At 46.8% G+C, this 20,714-nt stretch overlaps 1 protein-coding gene across 1 annotated transcript in view; it reads left to right on the top strand.

Annotated features, from left to right (window-relative positions):
* Window positions 1-2,363: 2,363 nt before the first annotated feature.
* The window catches only part of HIPK2 (homeodomain interacting protein kinase 2), an 81,923-nt gene continuing 63,572 nt past the window's right edge, over window positions 2,364-20,714 (top strand). Inside the window, 1 exon segment of the mRNA XM_075855662.1 lies at window positions 2,364-2,886. The gene's annotated coding sequence lies outside the window, so the exon portion shown is untranslated.

Genomic DNA, 20,714 nt, shown 5'->3' with positions numbered 1-20,714 from the left:
TGGCCAGGCTGTGATAGGCTCTCCCACTCCTAAGCCTGCCATCCTGAGTGGTGGAAGATGGAGTCAGTCTCACAGACATAGGAGCAGGTGCAGACTGATTGCCCACGGGCGTCGACACAGAACCTGTGTCTGGCAAATCCTTTACACCAGCCCTAGAGCATCTGAACAATGAATTTAGGGAAGGGAGTGATGTTCATGCTGAGAGGCAGCCTGCTATACCAGAAAAAGCAGGCTAAGCCACACCCATTCAAATGAGCCCCACCCTTCCACTAAGCCCCACCCCTCCACCTGTTTCTATTATACTGTTTCTGGAGCTTTCAGAAAACCATGGAGACAGATGGGTAAGCCGCGTTCTGCTTTTTTCTGTTTTCTTCCTGCTTCAGCCGGTTCTGCTCCAAATCTCTTCTTCCTGTTGTAACTGGATATAAATGAAGTAGCTTAGTGACAGCAGCAATTTTTTACCAGCTAGGGAGCTAAGATCCAGTCACAGAGTCACCCAGGCTTCATAGAAGTGCATAGTCCCTGAACTCTCCTCCTCTGTCTCTGGCTCCTCCTCTTAAATAAATATATTTGATTGGCTGTTGTTTTACTGCTGTAAGTGAGATATTTCTTGCTAATAAGTGCATGTTGTGAGCAGGGCTGCAGGTGGAGCAGCATTTGTAGGGAACAGTCCATCATAGCTAAGTGGGGAGGAGCTGGTGTTCTGTTAATCAGAACTTGTAGTTGCAGGACATGACAGTGACCAGTTCTATGCAACAAACTCTGCTCCAACTGTATCATTGATTAGTGACTGCTACAAGGATACAGACCTTTAAGGGCTTTTCCAGTTCTATGTAATCTAGCAGCTCGTCTGGGGGGGGGGGGTGCCTCCCTGTGTTATTGTTGGGGTTCCCAGCAGATATTGGGATGATTCAAATGATAACTTTATTGGGGAATCAATTTTTAAGCAATACATGTTCCTGGTCAACTGAATCAAACCCTGAATTTGGTAATAAATCATATGGGGGAGGGGGCCCATTATATATTAATCTTCCAGTTGTGTGTAAATAAATCCTTCTCATTGTATAATAAAAAGTTCTTCGACTTTCTAAGAGCCTGTTTAATTTCCTCACCAATTTAAGATCTCAGCTTGATGTCAGTGAATGGGAACATTGTTGTTTACACCAAAAGGCAGAAAACCTATCCTGACCTAATACTTCTCACAGCTGATGGTTTGTTACACTTGTATCCAGTCTAGACAATCCTCCTTGAGGTCCAAGCAGCCTTGACTCCAGACTGATATATTCGTATGTGTCGGAACAGGCAGCACAGGCTTCATAAACTCGAATGTCCCTTTTGTGTTTTAATTCCTTACCATTTTCAAGATTTCTGCTTGCTATCAATGAATGGAAACATTCTTGTTGACATTCAGAGGATGATCGTTTGTTACAGTGTATCAGTGGGCTTTATTACCCTCTCCCCAATAAAAAATACAAACACATTTGGCCGAACCTGACTGGTCAAAAGAGCTTACAGTCTACAATTACAATGTCCATGGTGACCTATAGGAGCTGCAGTCATATCATGGATTATATGTAGGGGCTTACATTGTAGGGTAACTTGTAGCTCCTGGGCCCCAATGCAATATTTGTAAGAGGACCGTCCCCACCTACCGTGTGCCAGTTATAATATCGGTGTCTTCTAATACGGCAGAGGGGCTTTTAGGACACTGCAGACACCAAGGCCAGAGTGCAACTGCTACCCCTGCACCCCTAACTTCATGGGTGGTGAGAGGAGCTGACAATCTACATGTGTGATACCTGAAGTCCTATGTATCTGCTGCAGTCCACCCCTGGTGACATGTATCTAGCCTGTGCTGGGGGGTGACATATATGTAGGGGACATGTGACCTATGTATCTGCTGCAGTCCACCCCTGGCCTGAGGACTGATATATATGTGAGGCCAGGGTGGTCAGAAGAGCTGACAATCTACATGTGTGATACCTGAAGTCCTATGTATCTGCTGCAGTCCACCCCTGGTGACATGTATCTAGCCTGTGCTAGGGGGTGACATATATGTAGGGGACATGTGACCTATGTATCTGCTGCAGTCCACCCCTGGCCTGAGGACTGATATATATGTGAGGCCAGGGTGGTCAGAAGAGCTGACAATCTACATGCGCAGTATACCTAGAGACAGTGGGAATTACACAGTTCATAAGTTAATGCCCCCTCCATACCTGATTGAAATGTGTTGGTTAAACAGAAATAGTACACAATCTCCAGCAGAGAGAGAGGGGGGCTGTGCACCATGACAGAGCCCCCCCTGCACGTCATCTATGAGATGGGCGTTTGATTGCTTTGCAAGAGCAGGAGAAAGAAAGACCCGGGGCCGCCTCCTCCTCCTCATCCTCCTCCTCCTCCTTCTTCTTCTTCTGCCTTTCCTCTCTCTTTCCTAAATTCAACTTTTTGCAGCTTGCAGGAAGGTTGGGTGCAGGGCTCCCTGCATGGGGGACCTCACAGGGGGCTGCACTACTGCCCTGCGGAGCTCTGTCTTCCTGGATCTCTAGCTCCTCAGCAAGGGTCACCCTAAAAACAGCAATCTCCTACATACCCTCCCCCTCTACACAGCTAGGCCCTGCTCCCCAGGATCCTTCTCCCCAGGTTTAGGGTGCACTGGGAGGGATGTACCAGACATGGGGATGTTACTGCTGACTGATTTATAGCTGCACCCCAATCTGTCTGTAATTCCCTCCCCCCCAAAACCGAGGACTGCTGTACCCCGATATGACAGGAGCCGGGAGGAGGGTGCTCTGAACCCGGAGACCGCAGAACACTATTCAGCCTGTCAATTACTGGGGTCACTGCCATGAAGCTCACCAGATCCTGCACCCCCTGTTTGTGGAGGTAAGAGTTCCCCATTATCTCCGGCCTGTCTTGTGTTGTTACTATGTGACGTGTTGTTTATATTATATTGTTACATTGTTTATATTATATTGTTACATTGTATCTATGTGCCGTCTACTGATCCTTCCTGCCACGATCTGTGTGTGTGTGTGTGTGTGTATATATATATGAGATCTATAGATGGCATCCATACTGTTGCCCTGCATTCTGCCGGGCCTCCTCCTCCCCCTCTTCTTCCAGGCTGAGGGGGTTAATCTGAACTGTACATGACTTTTCCCCTGCCCTATGGAGGAAGGATGGGGTGGAGAGTGGCCGCTATTGTGTGTATATATTATCTCCAAGAAATATTATACAAAACTTGCCCCATGACCCCCTCCCTCATTGCTGGATCATTTTTAGCTGGGTGGCAGGAGAGAGGTTTTTTTTTTTTTTTAACCCTTGAGTGTCCCATAGAGGGGGATGGGGCCTGCAGAGCTCAGGTTGCATAGAGGCTCAGTGTCATACTGTATCTATAGGTTCCTCTGTTATATTGTATCTGCACACAGGATGATGGGATTATTGCTGGGCTCTGTGTGGAGTTGTCAGGCTGCTGCCACACACTGTAACCACAACCTATAATCAGAAGGAAGTTTATTAACCCCTCGACTGCTGGCTAGCATCAGACATTTTCCTGCAAACCACCCCCACCCCCCTTTTATATAACAGAGGCTGGGTGGGATGGGGGTCTGGGATGTACTAATCCTTAGGGCCCCTCCAGACTTTGGTGACTGCAGCAGGGAAAACACACACAAAGGTTGTTTTATTGTTAAAACTGCACCAAGATTTTTTTTTTTTTTTTGCAAGGGCCTTTCCTCTGTGTCTGGGAGGCAGAGAGTGGGAGTGTGAACTCCGAGAATAGACAGGAGCAGCGCCCCCTGCCGGCCGCCCGCCGCACCGCACCCCGCTATTTATATACAGGATTCAGGGCTGTTTTATTTTGGGGTAAATAATAATGATGATTTCTGGGATTTTATCTATTTCTGATGTCTCCGGGTCAGATGAGGCCTGAAATAGTGTCTGTGTGCAGACAGATGAATGTCTGGGTCTGGTCTAAGCCGATTCCTCTTTGTTGTTTTATAAGTAGATATTTTACGAGGTGTTTATTTATAGAAAATTATTCCTAATATAAAACAAGTTTCTGAGTAAATAAAAATAAATCCTTAAGTAACGTTTTGAAATGTTCTCATTTAAAGGTTGTTTTTTTTGTAATTCTGCCCAGTTATGTGGTGACTCCTCCTCCTACTCCTGTATCACTAGGCACATTTAACGTTCTGACGTCTAGGAAAGCTGGGTGATGGTCCCCGTGGGAATGATGTTCATATTGGTTGTTGCCCAGCTTTTCCAGGAACAGATATGGCTAAAAAGCTGCACAATAAAATATTTGGCAGAAGGGGACGCCTCGTGGACTTATTTTTACTGGGGGATATTTTTATATATTTTGTTAATTTTAGGTTGGCGTGCCAATGAAATACGCAGGAGATTCTGGCGCCCAAGGCCGTTGATGGGCATGTGGGGGCAGTGTCTGGGCCATATACAGCCCACATAATACTATCATATGATGCCAAAATAATACTGCCATATACAGCCCACATAATACCCCCATATAGTGTCCACATAATACTACATATACAGCCCACATAATACTATCATATGATGCCAAAATAATACTGCCATATACAGCCCACATACCACCATATAGTGCCAAGATAATACTGCCATATACAGCCACATAATACCACCATATAATGCCAAGATAATACTGCCATATACAGGCCACATAATACCACCATATAGTGCCAAGATAATACTGCCATATACAGCCCACATAATACCACCATATAGTGCCAAGATAATACTGCCATATACAGCCCACATAATACCACCATATAGTGCCAAGATAATACTGCCATATACAGCCCACATAATACCATCATATAGTGCCAAGATAATACTGCCATATACAGCCCACATAATACCCCCATATAGTGTCCACATAATACTACATATACAGCCCACATAATACTATCATATGATGCCAAAATAATACTGCCATATACAGCCCACATACCACCATATAGTGCCAAGATAATACTGCCATATACAGCCACATAATACCACCATATAGTGCCAAGATAATACTGCCATATACAGCCACATAATACCACCATATAGTGCCAAGATAATACTGCCATATACAGCCCACATAATACCACCATATAGTGCCAAGATAATACTGCCATATACAGCCCACATAATACCACCATATAGTGCCAAGATAATACTGCCATATACAGCCCACATAATACCATCATATAGTGCCAAGATAATACTGCCATATACAGGCCACATAATACTATCATATGATGCCAAAATAATACTGCCATATACAGCCCACATAATACCATCATATGATGTCAAAATAATACTGCCATATACAGGCCACATAATACCACCATATAGTGTCCACATAATACTGCCATATACAGCCCACATACCACCATATAGTGCCAAGATAATACTGCCATATACAGCCACATAATACCACCATATAGTGCCAAGATAATACTGCCATATACAGCCACATAATACCACCATATAGTGCCCACATAATACTGCCATATACAGCCCACATAATACCACCATATAGTGCCAAGATAATACTGCCATATACAGCCCACATAATACCACCATATAGTGCCAAGATAATACTGCCATATACAGCCACATAATACCACCATATAGTGCCAAGATAATACTGCCATATACAGCCCACATAATACTGCCATATACAGCCCACATAATACTGCCATATACAGCCACATAATACCACCATATAGTGCCAAGATAATACTGCCATATACAGCCCACATAATACCACCATATAGTGCCAAGATAATACTGCCATATACAGCCACATAATACCACCATATAGTGCCAAGATAATACTGCCATATACAGCCCACATAATACTGCCATATACAGCCCACATAATACTGCCATATACAGCCACATAATACCACCATATAGTGCCAAGATAATACTGCCATATACAGCCACATAATACCACCATATAGTGCCCACATAATACTGCCATATACAGCCCACATAATACCACCATATAGTGCCAAGATAATACTGCCATATACAGCCCACATAATACCACCATATAGTGCCAAGATAATACTGCCATATACAGCCACATAATACTGCCATATACAGCCACATAATACCACCATATAGTGCCAAGATAATACTGCCATATACAGCCACATAATACCACCATATAGTGCCAAGATAATACTGCCATATACAGCCACATAATACCACCATATAGTGCCCACATAATACTGCCATATACAGCCACATAATACCACCATATAGTACCATATAGTGCCAAGATAATACTGCCATATACAGCCACATAATACCACCATATAGTGCCCACATAATACTGCCATATACAGCCCACATAATACCACCATATAGTGCCAAGATAATACTGCCATATACAGCCCACATAATACTGCCATATACAGCCCACATAATACTGCCATATACAGCCACATAATACCACCATATAGTGCCAAGATAATACTGCCATATACAGCCACATAATACCACCATATAGTGCCCACATAATACTGCCATATACAGCCCACATAATACCACCATATAGTGCCAAGATAATACTGCCATATACAGCCCACATAATACCACCATATAGTGCCAAGATAATACTGCCATATACAGCCACATAATACCACCATATAGTGCCAAGATAATACTGCCATATACAGCCCACATAATACTGCCATATACAGCCCACATAATACTGCCATATACAGCCACATAATACCACCATATAGTGCCAAGATAATACTGCCATATACAGCCACATAATACCACCATATAGTGCCCACATAATACTGCCATATACAGCCCACATAATACCACCATATAGTGCCAAGATAATACTGCCATATACAGCCACATAATACCACCATATAGTGCCAAGATAATACTGCCATATACAGCCCACATAATACTGCCATATACAGCCCACATAATGCCGCCATATAGTGCCAAGATAATACTGCCATATACAGCCCACATAATACTGCCATATACAGCCCACATAATACTGCCATATACAGCCACATAATACCACCATATAGTGCCAAGATAATACTGCCATATACAGCCCACATAATACCACCATATAGTGCCAAGATAATACTGCCATATACAGCCACATAATACCACCATATAGTGCCAAGATAATACTGCCATATACAGCCCACATAATACTGCCATATACAGCCCACATAATACTGCCATATACAGCCACATAATACCACCATATAGTGCCAAGATAATACTGCCATATACAGCCCACATAATACTGCCATATACAGCCCACATAATGCCGCCATATAGTGCCAAGATAATACTGCCATATACAGCCACATAATACCACCATATAGTGCCCACATAATACTGCCATATACAGCCCACATAATACCACCATATAGTGCCAAGATAATACTGCCATATACAGCCCACATAATACCACCATATAGTGCCAAGATAATACTGCCATATACAGCCACATAATACCACCATATAGTGCCAAGATAATACTGCCTTATACAGCCACATAATACCACCATATAGTGCCAAGATAATACTGCCATATACAGCCCACATAATACTGCCATATACAGCCCACATAATGCCGCCATATAGTGCCAAGATAATACTGCCATATACAGCCACATAATACCACCATATAGTGCCCACATAATACTGCCATATACAGCCCACATAATACCACCATATAGTGCCAAGATAATACTGCCATATACAGCCCACATAATACCACCATATAGTGCCAAGATAATACTGCCATATACAGCCACATAATACCACCATATAGTGCCCACATAATACCACCATATAGTGCCAAGATAATACTGCCATATACAGCCCACATAATACTGCCATATACATATATGGTTGTGTTCAGATGGCACTGGTTTCTTTGGGTGCTCGAGGTAGGGTCCCAACCCGGGTATAGGTTAAGAATTTGTACTCGGCACACCTTGCTTGTGTTACAAAAATATATTTTTATTTTTATTATGGATGCCAGAGGCTGTATGTGCGACGTCGACGTTTCGGTCAGACAGACCTTCGTCGGTCACTGAGCCGTGCTGGGGACTGGATCGGTACAAAATGATGCGTGTATAGCGCTGCTGTGGTCAGTAACCGGCGGCTTACCGCTCTGTGTTGGCGCCAACACAGAGCGGTAAGCCGCCGGTTACTGACCACAGCAGCGCTATACACGCATCATTTTGTACCGATCCAGTCCCCAGCACGGCTCAGTGCCCGACGAAGGTCTGTCTGACCGAAACGTCGACGTCGCACATACAGCCTCCCCAGCACGGCTCAGTGCCCGACGAAGGTCTCACTGCCATATACAGCCCACATAATACTGCCATATACAGCCCACATAATACCGCCATATAGTGCCAAGATAATACTGCCATATACAGCCCACACAATACCACCATATAGTGACAAGATACAAATATGAAGTATCTAAATAATTCCTCCTCATAGCGCTGCCGCACGGTTCCCACGTAGCGCCGCAATAAACCGCTAATAATACGGGGTGATTTGGGTTGCTCCTGGGGTATACACTTTATATATAGTATAGTTAAAGTAGATAATCCAGTGACGCCACGGTGAGCCCCTGCGTGCAGCGCTGCCACCGGCGACCGTTGTTCGGACATTGTGCCGGTTAATAGCCGAGTCTCCTGCGTCCTTGTGACATTCTCCTCCGATAAACTGCGTGATCTGAGATTATGGATTAATCCTTCAGTATTCACAGGTGTGGACAGTCACCTTGGAAAGTGGTTAAACCTGTGCTAAAGAAAAAATAAAGTGCCAGCTCTGTGGGCCGGGATCTCGCTGATAATGTGATGGCTCCATACCAGGATACTTTATGTATAGATTAAGTGTTAGAGTTGTCCATAGCAACCAATCAGATCACTTACGTCATTATGAAAGCTGAAATCTTCTGTTGCTATGGGGAATCTGACATTTTCAGGACGGTTTCTATGTTCTGTGGTCTTTGTAGTCCATAGAAACCAATCACAGCACAGCTTTTACTTCTCATGAGCACTATAGGAAATGAAAGCTGCGCTGTGACTGGCTGCTAGTTTCTAGGATACTACTATGTAGTACCACGTGCTACTGATACACCAGGGTAGGACATGTCTTGGATAAAGAAGAATATCCACTGCGGGGCCCCTGGAGACCGACCACGAGGACCTTATTACAATGAATGTTTCTTCTGATGACACTAATGACTGTATATTAGTAAATTGCGTGAATTTTCACTCTAGGACACCATTTTGTTTTTAAAATCTAAATGTAATTGATGTAATTCTTCCTGCCATCCACCACTAGGGGGAGCTATGGAGCTCATAAACAGTATGCAGTGAGCTCCCCCTAGTGGTGACTGCAGGCAGAATAATGTTACCATGTAACTTTATGGGACCTGTATAAATCTGTATGTAGTGAGCTCCCCCTAGTGGTGGATGCAGGCAGCAGAATGTTATCATGTAACTCTATGGGAGCTGTATGTAGTGAGCTCCCCCTAGTGGTGACTGCAGGCAGCAAAATGTTATCATGTAACTCTATGGGAGCTGTATGTAGTGAGCTCCCCCTAGTGGTGACTGCAGGCAGCAAAATGTTATCATGTAACTCTATGGGAGCTGTATGTAGTGAGCTCCCCCTAGTGGTGGCAGCAGAATGTTATCATGTAACTCTATGGTAGCTGTATATATCTGTATGTAGTGAGCTCCCTCTAGTGGTGGATGCAGGCAGCAGAATGTTATCATGTATCTCTATGGTAGCTGTATATATCTGTATGTAATGAGCTCCCCCTAGTGGTGGATGCAGGCAGCAGAATGTTATCATGTATCTCTATGGGAGCTGTATATATCTGTATGTAGTGAGCTCCCCCTAGTGGTGGCTGCAGGCAGCAGAATGTTATCATGTATCTCTATGGTAGCTGTATATATCTGTATGTAATGAGCTCCCCCTAGTGGTGGATGCAGGCAGCAGAATGATATCATGTATCTCTATGGAAGCTGTATATATCTGTATGTAGTGAGCTCCCCCTAGTGGTGGCTGCAGGCAGCAGAATGTTATCATGTAACTCTATGGGAGCTGTATATATCTGTATGTAGTGAGCTCCCCCTAGTGGTGGCAGCAGAATCTCATCATGTAACTCTCTTTCTATGCAGGGGATTTGGAGCTCTGTGTTTAGATAAATGGAGCTTCCTATAAAGATATATTATGGAATTTTTTTAATGCTGATATTTTCCACATTAAAGTTAATGGAGAAAAACTAAGACAGATCAGCGCATTCTTAGGGTCTAAAAAAACTGCGTCAAACTTCTCGGTGTGAACCAGGTCTAGTACTCCCAGCTGTCTCTTTCATGTCCCATACTTTACAATCACCGGCTGCCTCTGGTCAGGGGATGGACCCAGAACGTGTTTTTCCACTTCACACAAGAGCCTTTCTCGTACTGCAGCGGCCTGTTCTTCCAGCAAGATTGTAGGGTTTCTGTATATGTCAGCTATGTGCGGGTGGGGGAGGGGAAAGGGTACAGACTACAGACGCGCTGCCTTCATGTAGTGCCTGCCCGGCTGCAAGGGGTTAATCCTGGCACCAACTTTCTTGAACGTTTAGTCCCAGCAAAGACAGTGATGGGGGAGGGAGGTATACAGCCCTGTAGCCTAGGGGAGTGCACAGCACCACTTCTCCCGTCCTGTATACTGGGTGTAATTCTCAGTATCTGTATTATTCTGTATATATGGACACTGCACAGTACCACTTCTCCTGTCCTGTATACTGGGTGTAATTCTCAGTATCTGTATTATTCTGTATATATATACACTGCACAGTACCACTTCTCCTGTCCTGTATACTGGGTGTAATTCTCAGTATCTGTATTATTCTGTATATATGGACACTGCACAGTACCACTTCTCCTGTCCTGTATACTGGGTGTAATTCTCAGTATCTGTATTATTCTGTATATATGGACACTGCACAGTACCACTTCTCCTGTCCTGTATACTGGGTGTAATTCTCAGTATCTGTATTATTCTGTATATATGGACACTGCACAGTACCACTTCTCCTGTCCTGTATACTGGGTGTAATTCTCAGTATCTGTATTATTCTGTATATACACTGCACAGTACCACTTCTCCTGTCCTGTATACTGGGTGTAATTCTCAGTATCTGTATTATTCTGTATATATACACTGCACAGTACCACTTCTCCTGTCCTGTATACTGGGTGTAATTCTCAGTATCTGTATTATTCTGTATATATGGACACTGCACAGTACCACTTCTCATCTTTTTAATAAATGTTAACAAACATACACATGCCATAAATCCGCACATACAATACACGGGTCAAAAACCAACACAAAATGAACAAGTTATAAACACATTATCAATCTCGGCCGCCTCCTCTCTGGTCCAGATCACATTCCTACCAGCACTCAGTCTTCTGTATTATAACTCACATCATCCACACATCACTCTCATCATCCACACATCACTCTCATCATCCACATGTCACTCACATCAGTATAAATACAAATACACAAAACTCATAGTCACAAATCAATCCAGACGCCTCAAAAGGAACAAAATCAGTAACAGTCTAAAAAATAAATAAAATTGTTAAACCACAATAAAACCAAAAACTGACCCTAACCGGTCCCTGTGCCCATCAAAAAATATTAACCAAGGAAAATGAGAAATTCCTACATGAGAAAACACAACATGTGCCTAATTGGCAAATAACCCCCCCTTTTTTTTTAAAATTTTTTTTTATTTATTTTTTTTTTTTTTTTTTTTTTAATTGTAATTTTTTTTTTACATTTTTAATATTTTTTTTTTTTTTTTTTTTTTTTTTTTTTCTTTCCCTCCACCCTTTTTCTTAACCACAAATCCGCAATATGAATACCAATTAGTAACCAATATATACAATATATACAAAGCAATACTGAACATACATATATATATATAATATATACATTATACCCAATTCAAGACCAATGTCCAGTCCAAAGTCCGTACCTTTAAGCTCCGACCGACACCATCGTCCATCCTTCAATGTCTCTTTGATCGGGCCCGGCTTTTTCTTATTATTTGTACCCCCCCTCCCCCCCTTTCCCCCCTCCCCACCTAACACCTAACCCCCTCACATCTATACAAAAATACTACACTCTACAAGATATAGTAAGTAAAGACTCGGCCTGTACAATGGCATACATTACCTGACATAACACATAACACATCCTTAACAAATCCTACCCACAAGGCCCTGGTTCGGTACCTGCAAGCCCTATATCCGTCATCAACTATAAAGAAAACAAAAAGCTACAGTGACAGCATTAGCCCCCCACCAGGAATAGAGACGACTAGACTAGGGCACGCTGAAGGAGAAACCCCTCCAAAGCATGGAGGCCCTACTCGTGCCCAGTCTCTCGAACTCCAAAGAACGAACCTTCCCCAGGTCACCGAGAATGTTCCTCACCACCTCTTCCTCCGGGAGGGTTTTTTGTCTGGTTGATACAAAACACCGTGCGTTCCACGTGCCGTACCTGACCGCTAAGCTGACTAAGAATAAAGTGCCCCGATCTCGACCACCCAGGTGTCTGAATGTTCCATAGGCCCATTCCGCATAGGAGAGACCGGTCAGACCAGGCCAACCAATGGAGGCACCCACCCTGCTGTAGACCCCTGTATTGAGGGGACAATGAAGCAGGAAGTGCTCCATGCTTTCCAGCACGCCGCCACACTCCTCCCGGGGACAACCCCTTTCCTCAGGGTTCCTGTGTTTCAAGTTGTCCCTCACATACAGTTTCCCATGGAAGCAACGCCAAGCCAAGTCCCAAAACTTTAAAGGGATCCTACTAGAATTTAAAACCCTCAAACCAACCTCCAGATCCCGACTTGGGCAGTCCCTGAGCGCCAGGGGCTTCTGGAAATGGGTCAACAGAACCCTGTTGTCAAGGAGCCTCCTTGACAGAGTCCTGATCTCCCACATCCCCAGACCCCACCGGCGAATTGTTTTCAGAACCACGGTAGCGTAAGCCGGAAGATGCCCATGCGGCGTGCGAAGGTCCTTCACTTGCCCTCCTGTCTCCCATTCCTGGAAGAAAGGCCGAAACCACCCCCTGCAGGAGACTACCCACGGAGGAGCCCTCTCTTGCCAGAGGTTTGACATGTTGATCTTTACAAAGGTATTAACCAGGAATACCACAGGGTTGACCATACACAACCCCCCTAGTCTCCTCGTACGGTATGTCACCTCCCTCTTGACTAGGTTCAGCTTATTCCCCCATAACATCTGGAAGAACAAGCTGTAGACCCGAGTCCAGAGAGGTTCTGGCAAGATGCAGACACTGCCCAAATAGATTAACAAAGGGAGCAGGTAAGTTTTGATCAAGTTGACCCTTTCTCTGAGGGTCAAAGACCAACCCTTCCACTGGTCGACCTTCTGAGCGGCGATCTTTAGCCTGCTGTCCCAATTTTGTTTGGGGTAATCCCCCTGGCCAAATTCGATGCCGAGAATTTTTACAAACTCCTGAGGCCCTGGAAGAGTGTCCGAGAGATCAAAGGTAGGATCTCCCCCTCCCAGCCAGAGACTCTTACACTTATCCTGGTTGATCATGGACCCGGATGCCTCCGAGTAGCGGTCAACTTCAGACATCACCCACTCTGCCTCCCCTCTCGAGGACACAAAGACGGTGACGTCATCCGCATACGCCACCACTCTCAGAGTGGCTTCCGAGGCTGCCAAGTCCATGCTGACTCCCACCAACGGTCCACGATCTACCCTCCTAAGGAAGGGGTCAATCGCGAACACTTATAAAAGCGGGCTCAGCGGGCAACCCTGGCGAACCCCAGACCCAACCTCAAAAGAGCGGCCAATCCAACCGTTCACAAGCGGAAAACTCTCTGCCCCTGCATACAAGATCTTAAGCCAATCAACAAACCCCCCCGGCAGACCATACCTCAGAAGGACCGACCAGAGATACTCGTGATCAACCCGATCAAACGCTTTTGCCTGATCCAAGGACAGCAAGTACCCCTTCCAACGGCCCGCCCTACTCTGCTCCACTGCCTCTCGGACACCGAGTACAGCGCTAAACGCGCTGCGGCCTGGAACAGAGCAATGCTGAGCCCCCGAAAGGAGCCGGGGTGCAAATTTCACCAGCCGATTAAACAGCACCTTTGCCAGAACCTTTCTGTCCACATTGAGTAGCGCTATGGGACGCCAATTCTCAATGTGCGATGGGTCTTTACCCTTTGACAGGATGATCAGGGCCGACCTCCTCATTGACTTCGGCAAAGTGCCCGAGGAAAGACACTCATTCAACACCTCAGTCAACAGGGGAACTAAAATGTCCTTAAAGGTCTTGTAAAATTCAGACGTTAAGCCATCTGGACCCGGCGACTTCTTGAGGGCAAGCCCTTCAATCGCCAGTCTCACTTCCTCTTCCCTGATCGCCTCTGCCAAGACACCAAGAGAGGGGTCTACTCCTGGTTCGGGGACAGTTTCAGCCAGGAAAGCCGACATCGCATCCCGATCAAGATCCATCTTTCCCAAGAGGTGCGAGTAAAAGGATCTGACGACCTCCAAGATCCCTGATCTGGACCTTTTCAGGGATCCTGTACTGTCCATCAGTCCTGAAACCACTTTACTATTTACTGACATCTTGCAGTTCTTGTAGGGGTCGGGCGAGCGGTACTTCCCAAAATCCCTCTCAAAAACTAAAGATGCGTGTCTATCATACTGGCAACTCTTAAGCAAAGATTTCACTCTGGAGATGTCCTCGCGGTCACCTCCAGTCGAGACAAGATGCTCGAGTTTCCTCCTCAGGCCCTGATACAGGCGGTACCTGTCCAGGCTCCTGAGGCTCGAGAGCTGGCGGAAGAAACTCGCCACCCTTTTTTTGAACATCTCCCACCACTCCGACTTACTGCTACAAAGATCCAGTAATGGTACCTGGCTCTGAAAGAAATCCTCAAAGGACCGTCTTATCTCCGCTTCTTCCAAGAGAGACGAATTGAGCCTCCAAAAGCCTCTTCCCATCCGGGGGGTCTCTGCAACATTCAGAGAAAATAAAATTAAACAGTGGTCGGAGAACTCCACCTCAACGACGGACACTGCCGAAGAGATGGCATCCTCCTTTAAATAAAACCTATCTATTCTAGACCTACAACTACCTCGATAAAAGGTGAATCCCGCGTGGCCTGGGGTGTGCCGGATGTGGACATCCACCAGGCGAGCCTCACTAGCTATCCTATTTAGGGCCACACAGTCATAAGTCAGCCTGTCTCTGGAACCTCCCCTATCTTGGGACCTCGTGGCAGCATTGAAGTCCCCTCCAAAGACCACCTGCCGACTCGTAAAAAGATAGGGCTTGATCCTCATAAAGAGACTTTTCCGGTCCCAGCTGGTTTGGGGACCATAGATGTTAATGAGCCTGAGCTCCTGTCCCTTCATGAGGACATCCAAGATCAGGCACCTCCCCATTTCTAATTCAATAACCCGTCTGCATTCTACCGATGCGGTGAAAAGAACCGCCACCCCGCTACCCGGCTCGGCCGCAAGAGACCAATAAGATGGTCCACGCCTCCACTCCTTTTTCGCTTTATGTATGGCTGCCAAGTCTGTCAGCCTGGTCTCTTGCAAAAATAAAATGTCGGCCTCAATTCGGCCGAGAAAATCAAAGGCCGCAAATCTAGCCTTGTCAGATTTAATGCTGGCGACATTAATAGATGCCAGCGTCAACGGGGTGGGTGCCGCCATCCTGGGTGATTGAATTAGATGACCTTTTTCCCCTTCCCCTTGCCCTTCCCCTGGTTTTTATCGCTGTCTGATGAAGAGCCGAGGGCCCTTTTGAGGGATGCTGATGTGTCCATATCCCTCCCTTCCTCCAGCTCCCCGCCAGCACCACTATCAACCTCACCTCCAGGCTCCGAGACAGCGCTTCTCCCTGAGGGTTCCGCATGCCCTGAGGCAAGAAGCTGGACGCCCCCCACAGACCCCCTCGTCACCTTCGCCACATCCTCGCCCCCACACTCCTCATCTGAAGAGGAGATGTCCTTGAGGGTTTGAAAGCGGTTTGAGAGAACAACAAGAGGTGAGTCGGTTGGGCTTTCCTTAGGCACCTGGACCAGGGGAGGAGAAGATTTCTTATCTCCCTTTTTTTTCTTTTTAGCACCCTGCTTGCGCTTTTCATCTAGCCACCGTCTACTGTCCTCATCCATACTTTCATATAGCGAGGAACATGAAGAAGCGGCTTCCTCCTCCCTCTCCAACCTCCTGACCTCTTCATTCAAGTCCTGTTCCCCCAGGGCCTCAGTAGCAATGACACTTGCCCCCGGAGCAGGGCCAAGGGTTACCCCAGTTGCCTGGGGCTCCCCGAGCTCCCTACTCCTTCGACGGTTCTCCAATCGCCTTAACTTGGAGGGTGACTTGCCTTTCTTCCCTGGCCCCTCAGCCCCTTCACCTCCACCAGTGCCAACCACGGCAGGAGCAACCTCTCGGCTTTCTCCCGCTGGGCCCGCCATGGCGTTGGCAAAGGAACGAGGGCAGCGACTGAATGGGTGACCTAGATCCCCACACAGGTGACACCGAATATCCCCACAGGATGTGGCAAGATGACCTATCCCCCCGCACAACGCACACTTCTGCACTCTGCAGTGGGCACTGAAGTGCGTGGGGTCACCACACCTGTGGCAGAGCTTCGGCTGCCCCTGGTAAAAGGCCAGGATTCGGTCCCTTCCTAAAAAGGCTGAGGAAGGGATGTGGGTGACAGAACTTCCTGAACGCTTTAATTTAACCATAAAGGTCCAGGCCCCTGACCAGATGCCAAATTCATCCCTGTTTTTTTTGGGGACCTCCGTTACCTCCCCGTACCTGCTGAGCCAGGTCATAATGTCCATACAAGAAAGACACTCATTGCAAGTTAGGACGGTCACCTTCTTGATTTCGCTCTGACGAGACAACGCTTGTACAGCGAAGTCTCGCCAGCCGGGCTCATTCTTCACCAGCTCATAATTTGACCAAAAGAGCTCCAGGCCCTCCGGCCGAACAAAGCTGATGTCAAATACTGGGGTGCCATAGGGATGTATCAGGGCAAAGATGTCGATCGCCCTGAAATTCATCTTCAAGAGAAGCTCAACTATTTTTGCCCTAGGTGGGCACGTATCATTGCCTCTCCAGCGAAGACGAACAACATTCCTACGAGCCCCCCCAGGCCCGGCTGTCGGAAGGGTCCACACAGTTTCCCCTTCCCTTTCTTCTCGGAAAGCAGTCAGGCCATGCCTGTCTATCCAGAAGGACAGATCAACCGCTCGGCCCTCTACCATTATTGTTCTCTCACCCTTTTTAAGGGCCTCCAGGAGGCGCCGCTGTAAAATACCGTCCCCAGAGCCTGAAGATGAGGAGGAGGCCCCAGCAGTGACACTGGCATAACTGCGAGTAGTCACCCCTGGGGGGGCAGATGGACCGGCCTCACTAGACCTCATACCCCTGGCAGTAACATTCCCACCACTCACCCTGGCCCCAGACACAGGAGAGGGACCATTATCAATAGCACTCGTACCAGCACCATTCATACCCTCACCATTATTAGCAGCACTCGTACCAGCACCATTCATACCCTCACCATTATTAACAGCACTCGTACCTGCACCATTCATACCCTCACCATTATTAACAGCACTTGTACCGGCACCATTCATACCCTCACCATTATTAACAGCACTTGTACCGGCACCATTCATACCCTCACCATTATTAACAGCACTTGTACCGGCACCATTCATACCCTCACCATTATTAGCAGCACTTGTACCGGCACCATTCATACCCTCACCATTATTAACAGCACTTGTACCGGCACCATTCATACCCTCACCATTATTAACAGCACTTGTACCGGCACCATTCATACCCTCACCATTATTAACAGCACTTGTACCGGCACCATTCATACCCTCACCATTATTAATATCACTCGTACCGGCACCATTCATACCCTCACCATTATTAATACCACTTGTACCTGCACCATTCATACCCTCACCCTCTGGACCAGCAGTAAAAAGTGTTTTTGGGCCGGATGTTATCGCCTCGGTGTCATCAGGTTTCCCCTCCACCTCATTAGCGTGACATTTCTTTACTTGAGGCAATCCTTCCTTCTTAGAGCCAGCAATGCCCAGACTCGCCCTCACCCCTGGCAAAGCTGGCTCCCGGGCTGGGGATTCATGTGACGCAGCCACCAAAGGAATACTAGTGACTGCGCCACCGGACCCAATGACCGCAAGCTTGGGGGGACATTCAACCGTGCCGTCAGTCCCAGCAGCCCCTTCATGCTGCCGCCGCTCAGTAGCACCAACGGGTTCCAGGGACACTGGAATATTCGCTGCCAGCTCTGGTGTCGAGCCGCCCCCCATTACTGAGGAGGAAACCTGAGCACCAGAGCTTTGTTCTGCACCCAACGCTGTGCCACCAACATTATCTGGCGCTATTGACGCCTTAAAAACGCCACCAAAAACGCCACCGCTACTATGACAAGCAGGGACATCAGCCTCCATTATTACGCCATCATTGATCTCCCCGCTTTCCTGCACCGGACCCACTTCAGGGCCCGGGCTAGGCTGGATCACGGGGCTTGTGCAGCGAGCTGACCCTGCGGCCAGCTGGGGTAGCACTGGGTGGGGAACAAACTTAAAACTGACCTCCTCCACGATTTTTCCAGCCTTTCTGGATTTTAGTCGCCGCCGGGCTTTGCGCTTTGCTGCGCGCTTGGCATTAACTTTCTCCTCTGGACCCAAGTCCGCGCCAAAAGAAAAATGCTGCAGGCTCACCGGAGACTGGAGCTGCCGTATTTCCGCCATCAGCCTCCCACCTGAATTGCCGCTGCTGATGTCCTGGTCACAGGTGTCCCCCTCACCGGCTGAGCTGGAGTCCATGGGTAAAGCCACTTGCTCTGCAGGCAGCTCGCTGCACGTACTCCACTGACCAGACGCACCCGGACACATTTCCTCCTCCTCACCCTCATCATCCGTCTGCTTTCCAGGGTCACAGACACCCTTCATTGCCCGGAACCGATCATCATTAAGGAGTTTCTCCTTGAAAGGTCCACTATTCTCCAAAATAAACGTGCGCTTTTCTTTCAGGGCATCCACCTCAGATTTGAGATCCCTGATAGTCGCCATTACTACCAACCTCTTTGCTCCAGAAGTGACGTGCGACCGAACCCGGGCTGCTTTCAGCTCCTCCTGGAGCTTCCGAATGGCCTTCCCGGCGTCCTCATACCCACGGAGGCACTCCGCAACACGGGAGCTAAAGGTGGTTGTTGACTCCGTGGCACGTAGTTCACCCCAATCTGCCTCCACACCATCATGCATGCTCTGCTGCACATCTCCAGGAGCGATCCTGCTGGCTGCAACACCAGGAACCTTGCGGCTTTCCTGGCTTTCTGTCCTGGTTTCAGGCAGGGGCAGGATCGGGGCCACATCGCTGTGACCCCGACTAGATCTTCTCACCCCCACAACTTCGGCCGGTTGCTGAACGCTCCCGCTACCCGCCGGCCTAGACCGGGTAACAGGAGGCTGAGAAGCACTTGGCTGGGAAGAACTTCCTCTCATCCCCAGCAGCAAACTCTCTCCCTGGAGAGGAAAGAGCCGACACCCGGAAAGAGCTTCCTCCAACACACAGACAGCACACACCCGCTCCTCCTGTCCTGTATACTGGGTGTAATTCTCAGTATCTGTATTATTCTGTATATATGGACACTGCACAGTACCACTTCTCCTGTCCTGTATACTGGGTGTAATTCTCAGTATCTGTATTATTCTGTATATATGGACACTGCACAGTACCACTTCTCCTGTCCTGTATACTGGGTGTAATTCTCAGTATCTGTATTATTCTGTATATATATACACTGCACAGTACCACTTCTCCTGTCCTGTATACTGGGTGTAATTCTCAGTATCTGTATTATTCTGTATATATATACACTGCATAGTACCACTTCTCCTGTCCTGTATACTGGGTGTAATTCTCAGTATCTGTATTATTCTGTATATATATATATATATATACACTGCACAGTACCACTTCTCCTGTCCTGTATACTGGGTGTAATTCTCAGTATCTGTATTATTCTGTATATACACTGCACAGTACCACTTCTCCTGTCCTGTATACTGGGTGTAATTCTCAGTATCTGTATTATTCTGTATATGTGGACACTGCACAGTACCACTTCTCCTGTCCTGTATACTGGGTGTAATTCTCAGTATCTGTATTATTCTGTATATGTGGACACTGCACAGTACCACTTCTGTCCTGTATACTGGGTGTAATTCTCAGTATCTGTATTATTCTGTATATGTGGACACTGCACAGTACCACTTCTCCTGTCCTGTATACTGGGTGTAATTCTCAGTATCTGTATATATGGACACTGCACAGTACCACTTCTCCTGTCCTGTATACTGGGTGTAATTCTCAGTATCTGTATTATTCTGTATATATACACTGCACAGTACTACTTCACCTGTCCTGTATACTGGGTGTAATTCTCAGTATCTGTATTATTCTGTATATACACTGCACAGTACCACTTCTCCTGTCCTGTATACTGGGTGTAATTCTCAGTAT

The sequence above is a fragment of the Rhinoderma darwinii genome, chromosome 3 (genome assembly GCF_050947455.1).
Source record: "Rhinoderma darwinii isolate aRhiDar2 chromosome 3, aRhiDar2.hap1, whole genome shotgun sequence".
NCBI lineage: Eukaryota > Metazoa > Chordata > Amphibia > Anura > Rhinodermatidae > Rhinoderma > Rhinoderma darwinii.
The sequence above is the reverse complement of the archived record's forward strand: the minus strand, read 5'-3'. Positions and strand labels throughout refer to the sequence as shown.